Source organism: Phyllostomus hastatus, unplaced genomic scaffold (assembly GCF_019186645.2).
Source record: "Phyllostomus hastatus isolate PE091 unplaced genomic scaffold, TTU_PhHast_1.1 phas_contig_34, whole genome shotgun sequence".
Classification (NCBI taxonomy): Eukaryota; Metazoa; Chordata; class Mammalia; order Chiroptera; family Phyllostomidae; genus Phyllostomus; species Phyllostomus hastatus.
This window is the reverse complement of record NW_025333857.1, coordinates 10,444,050-10,449,943: the sequence shown is the minus strand read 5'-3', so window position 1 is coordinate 10,449,943 and position 5,894 is coordinate 10,444,050. Positions and strand designations below refer to the sequence as shown.

General features: G+C 36.2%; 1 pseudogene; it reads right to left on the bottom strand.

Annotated features, from left to right (window-relative positions):
* Positions 1 to 5,313: 5,313 nt before the first annotated feature.
* LOC123820211 lies at positions 5,314 to 5,558 on the bottom strand (annotated as a pseudogene).
* Positions 5,559 to 5,894: the final 336 nt, after the last annotated feature.

Below are 5,894 nucleotides of genomic sequence, written 5' to 3'. Positions count from 1 at the left end.
TCCTTCTTGCACCTATCACATTTATAATATTTAAAAATCATATGTAATTACATATTCATCTTTACATTTGACTTAAATTTATAAACATGTTTACCTTTCCATGTCATTGTTTGCATTTTGTTTTATTCATTTAGTTCTTAACAAAGAAAAACTTGATTTTGTTTACTGTGAAATCAAAATCCTCAGTGTGTAAATGATATTGAAGAATGAATAGTAAAATTTTTGTACTCATTCATTGTACTCAGATTATATGCATAAGTTGAGTAAATGACATTGTGTAATTTCAGTCAAGAAATACAGGTTAAAGCAATAATATGTGTTCTTATTGTGCTGAAACTTTGTCTTACAGGAAAGGAGACATAAAAACAGTACTAATGCCTATTTTATTTCTGTTATATTAAGTACTATGAAGAGAAGGAAAGGAAAATGATGTTTTCATACCAGACGTTTTAGGTACAAATTAGGGTAGAAAGAAAAAAAATAACATTAGGTGTTGTTTCCAAAGTGTCTGAGAGACATACAAGTGCAGGTTTATTGGCAGTTGGGAATGCGGGTCTAGAATTTACAAAAGTGCCATGGGGAGGGATTAAGTTGGGATCCCTTATTCATATCTGGTAAGAAGAGCATTGGCATGGACATGGTCACTTACAGAGCAGACAATAAAAAGGAGAATTAAACCTCATCCTGAAGACCCTCAACATTTAAAGGTTAGGTAGAGGAGAGTCTGCAAAAGGCACTGAGGTGGAGGGGCTAGTGAAATTAGAAGGATAAATAGGGAAGAGTGGGACAAATGCTAGTGAGATAAAAACACTAGTGGAATAAAAAGGGAAGAAGTGTGTTTGAAAGGCAGAATACGCTTGTAGGGCAGATGTGAATGAACTATCCCCATGGATCTGAAAACAGGCACTGTTGGTGAACTTAGGATAGTCTGGTTTAGTTGACTTGGTGGGACAGAAACCAGGTTGGACTTGGGTTAAAAAAGAAACACAGGAATGAGAATTAGAGACATTATGCACAGAAGATGTGCACGCTTGTTTGTGAAGCAGAGGAGTGACACGGATGGTACCTGGAGGTTAACACGGGTTAACATGACCACACACAGGTTTCTTCACATTTTCTGAGAATCATTTTCAAAGAATAGATGAATTGGCACAAAATATATAAACATTTTAAATAGTTGAGATATTTGACTTAAACTATTGCTTATTTAGGTATTTTATTTAATACATTGCTTATTTGGTTAAAGAGTAATTTATCATTTTCCCCATTACTATCACTTTGTAATGAGTTTCAATGATAACCCATTTGTTTGCTAGTTGTAGTTTCTTTTTTCAAACAAATTTTGCAATCAAACTTCATTTCTTTTTATCTGATACTTCACTTACTTTAGTTTTATGTTGGTCATTTACATTATTTATAATTTTCACATTTCTAATCTTTGACATGAACCTCCTCTATAAATTTTACCCATATGCTTTCAATGCACACTTGTATTTAATCTCACCTGAATATAAAGAGCTGGACATGTCCTTGTGTGTTTCTCCAAAGCCTTAGGACATAGAACCAAGCCTCCTCCTAGTCACATTCCTCTTTTGATTTTACACATATTCAAATCCTTTTGTTGTTAATCAATTTTTACATTAAATTCAGTATTTCACCAGCAGTTTTTAAATCTACAATATGAAATGATAATCTAAATTACTTTCTGTTAGAGTGACAATTTTCCTAGAATGTTACCTGAAATGTTAATTTTTTCCCTATTGCAACATACACATCCTTACCCTAAATCTAATTGATTCTGATAACACAACTATTTTTAGATTGTTTGCTTTATTAACATGATTACTGAACTGTATTCATTGCTATACTTCTTTTATTATGGTTACTTTAAAACTAATTTAAAGTTGAGGTAGCTAAGATCAATTCCTTTCTATTTTTAATATTATTATTTGCATTATTTCTTGTTTAATGTTAGAGTTGTTCTAAAGTCAAGAGCATTGGCTTCATGAAAATTATAAATATTTGTGGGACCCCAAAAGGCTATTTTATAACAAAGAATGAGATATCCAATAAAACTGAATGAAAGAAGCTGATTAGAGGTTCTTTCTCCCCCAAAATGAAAGGCAAAGAACAATTATTAAGTAACACACAGGAAAAATTAACATTAGCCACAAAAAGAAAAACATGGAATAAGAGAGTTTAGCAATTGCATAAATTTAAATTTAAAAAATGTTGGCAGAATTCCATAATATGAAACTCAAGGAGTCATCAATACCTCGTAATATAGGGCTTGGGATTGATCTACCCACTGGGCAGTTTCTATACATATACATGCTACATATATACATATAATTTTACTTTTTGTTCATTTTGTTATTAACTTGTATGTTGCAAAGTATTGGAGAACTGAGACATGGGGCTGGCAAAGCAGGGCTGAGGAGGAGTGAGCACTGCTGTTCTTAGCTATTGCCCAGTCATGCACAGGTCCTGCCCAGGCTCTGGACTTTGGCCAAAACACATATGTGGTCATCTAGGGGGAGAGAATGAAGGGGGCGGGCAGGGTTGTGTTGCAGTGTCATCGACAGGCAGCCAAGTTTTGCTAGCTGCAGGAGAGCGTGAATGTGGCCAAACCTGGACTCTCCCTACCTGCCAAGCCCTCCTCTGCAGAGGTCAAGGTGCCCCTGATATCCAGCCAGGCACAGAAACAGTAAATAAAGGCAGCTGCAGCACCAGCACTGCCCACACATCTACATTACACAAGCCGAAAAGGAATCCAGGAGCTCATTTTAACAGTGTTTAGGTGTTTTTAAGTTCTGATTCCACTAGGAGACTGCACCAGTCATATGATGACTCAATGTCATCATATGTTTGTTTATTGTTTACTCAATAAACAAACCATCACAATTATGAAAACGTTGTAAGAGCCAGCAGCAGCTCAAGAATTTGAAATGTAAGAAACTAGGCAAATTCTGGTATGTCGTACTCTTAGTTGCAGATAAAAATAGAAGATGCCCAGTTTATTGCATTTAAGTTACATCTGTTGCTTTGCCCAGCTGAAGGTCTGCTAGTCTATCCTGTGGAAGATCTTGGTGGGCTGTTACACTTATGGTTCTCTACCCCCAGCTGCATTTTAAGGCAAGTCGCAGGATGGCTGATTGTTGGAGGAGGTAATCAGATCTTCAGATTGGAAATTCAACAAAGGCTGAAAATCAACACTTCATATAACACAACATGTATGTACCACCCAAATTCAATTTTTAGAAAATATGGCTAGTCAAACTTAGAAGGAAACATCCTCAGGATAATAAGATTGGTTTGTAACCAGTATAAGGAAAGTAAGGACTAAATTAATTGTACCAGAAATTGATGACTAAATTAATAGTGTTATAAGTTAATTGTATCATAAATTGTCATAAGGCAATAGTGCCTGTCATTGCTGGGGCAAATCAGAATTGGGAGGGAAGAACTTATTATTTATTTACTTAAGACTGTTCTGGAGAGAAGGTGATCAGATTCTCAGCAATCTCTGGTTCTTATGGGCAGTAATAGTCCTAGAATTGATGAAGGATGTGGAGTCAGAGGGTCTGAGTTCCAAATAAGGTCAGGACCTTGGGAAAGTTGTTTAATCTCTCTGTGTTTTTGTTTTCTCCTCTATAAAATGAGGATACTGAAAGAACCTACATCAGTCTGTTCCATTAACAGCTACAAAGATATGAGAAGGTTGAGATCTAAAGACCATAGAAGAACAGAACAACATTTTAACACATTAATTTCTTAGGAAGTCTGTCTAGCAAAAACAAATCATAAAATTTAAATTACATGAGGTTAAAAACTTTATATCATATTATAGGGGATTATTCTGTGTGACATGGGCCCAGCTCCCACTCAGAGATGCACAGGACCCACGCCCACGGATAGGTTCTCCCATGGGGAATCAGGCCTGCATTGTACCTAGACTGCTGTGAGACTTGCTTTTGCTAAAATTCCCTTACACTGAATTGAGACAGCAAGTGCTTACTGTAACTTCCTAAAATCCATGCTAAAACTCCCCAGTATGGGGTGTAACCAGTTCAACCACTTTTCCCTTTGCATTTGCAAATGTCCTTCTTCTCTGTGATCAGCGGCATCCTTTCCTTTGCTTTCTGTAAAAGGTAACCACCTAAAGTGAACCTGTGCAGAGTAAATGAGGACCTCTATGTAATGTGGCCAGAAAAGAAATAAAGGCCTGTCACAGCAAGGGCCGAGGCTTTTTTTCCTCTTGAGAGGAAAGCCATGCTGTTCCTTTTCCTCCACAGGACCCGGTAGTCCATGTGAATTTCTCATGCCTCATCCACAATGTGGCGGACCCCACAAGCTGGGGTCTGCATCAATATCATATAAGAGTACTAACATTTTTTAAGAAAGTTTAAGAATTCAATAAAAATCTGAGCAAAATAATATAAAAAGACAATTTACAGAAGCAGAAATAACTGTAGAAAATATGCATGTGTCAGATAATCTGCCTTCCTTGTGATCATGGATTTTGTGAATAATCAGCCTCCCTCATGACCGTGGACTTTGCAGAAAAATAAAATATCAAATGATAAAGCTGGTAAACAAACACAGATTACTTGGTGATAGTTGGAGTAAGAGTGTACACTTCCACAGACTTGGTAGAAGTGCAAAAATTTCAAACATTATTGGTAATTAGTTTAGTAACATTTATCAAAAATTTAAAGTCATTAGATCCAATGAATATAGAAGTAGGAGCCTCTCTTACAGAAATACTAAATAATACTCAGATTTGTTCATTGTGTAGTATTATCTACAAGAAAGTTAATTGAAGTCAACTTAATGTTCCAGTATGGGTGAATAGTTAAGTAAACTATGACTGCTTTACATCATAGTGTTCAGCTATATTAAACTGAATGATGCAGATCCATACTCAGCAGCATTCAAGGGTGTTCACATAATTATGAGTGCTTTCTTGAATGAAAAAGCAAGTTGAAGAAAAAGAATGATCACATTGGTTAAGATTGATATGTAATTATATCTAAATATTAGGATTTGATGAAATAAAAAGGTAGAAATGGGACAATTTTACTTTCTTTTGTTTTTCTGGAACTAAGATATCTCTCTTTGTGTATTTTAAAACATGACTATATGTTTGTGTTTTTGAATTTTTTTCATAGTAAAGATTTACTTATTGGTGGCAGTTAGTAGAAGTCAGTAAATATTGATCCCCAAAGAAGAACTCAGTTATTTATCAGCTTACTGGTCGATAGAGAGCTGAGTGAAACTGAAACAATTGATTGCTGGGAGGATAAACTGAAGTCACTTTTGTTTCTTGGGAAGTGAAGCGATGGCCAGCTGACATATGGCTTTTGCAGTTCCACCAACTGTGAGAATCACAGTAGCTCTATACAGGAGGGTGCAACTACCCTACACTTTAGTTGCTCTAGAATTCCATCATCCTCCTGAAATAGTGCTTGTTTCTCTGGAAATTTATTTGCAAACTGCCTGCGTGAAGCAGTACTTCTGGTCTTCTCAGCAATTTGACAAAGAACCAGAAGGAGCATGTTGGCTTGGTACTGGCCACTGACTATGACAACTAAATACTGGGAATGAATATTGCCACACCAGGACCAGAACTATCATCTCAAAAGTTAGCTCTATGTTTAAAATTGATTTTTTAGTATTGGTTCCAACATGTCTATTAGATTGATGCAAGGGATGTTCGTCTTAGCCCAGTATTCCATGCATTTGCAACTGGAGAAAGAGCACTGCCATTGCATCACCAGGAGAAAACTTGGGGAGGAGTGTTTCGCTGGATTGTTTGAAAGCTAGAGGTGGAGCAGACAGCATCGATCACTTAACACTTTAGATAGCAGTCAGAATTTTCTACCAACACAGAA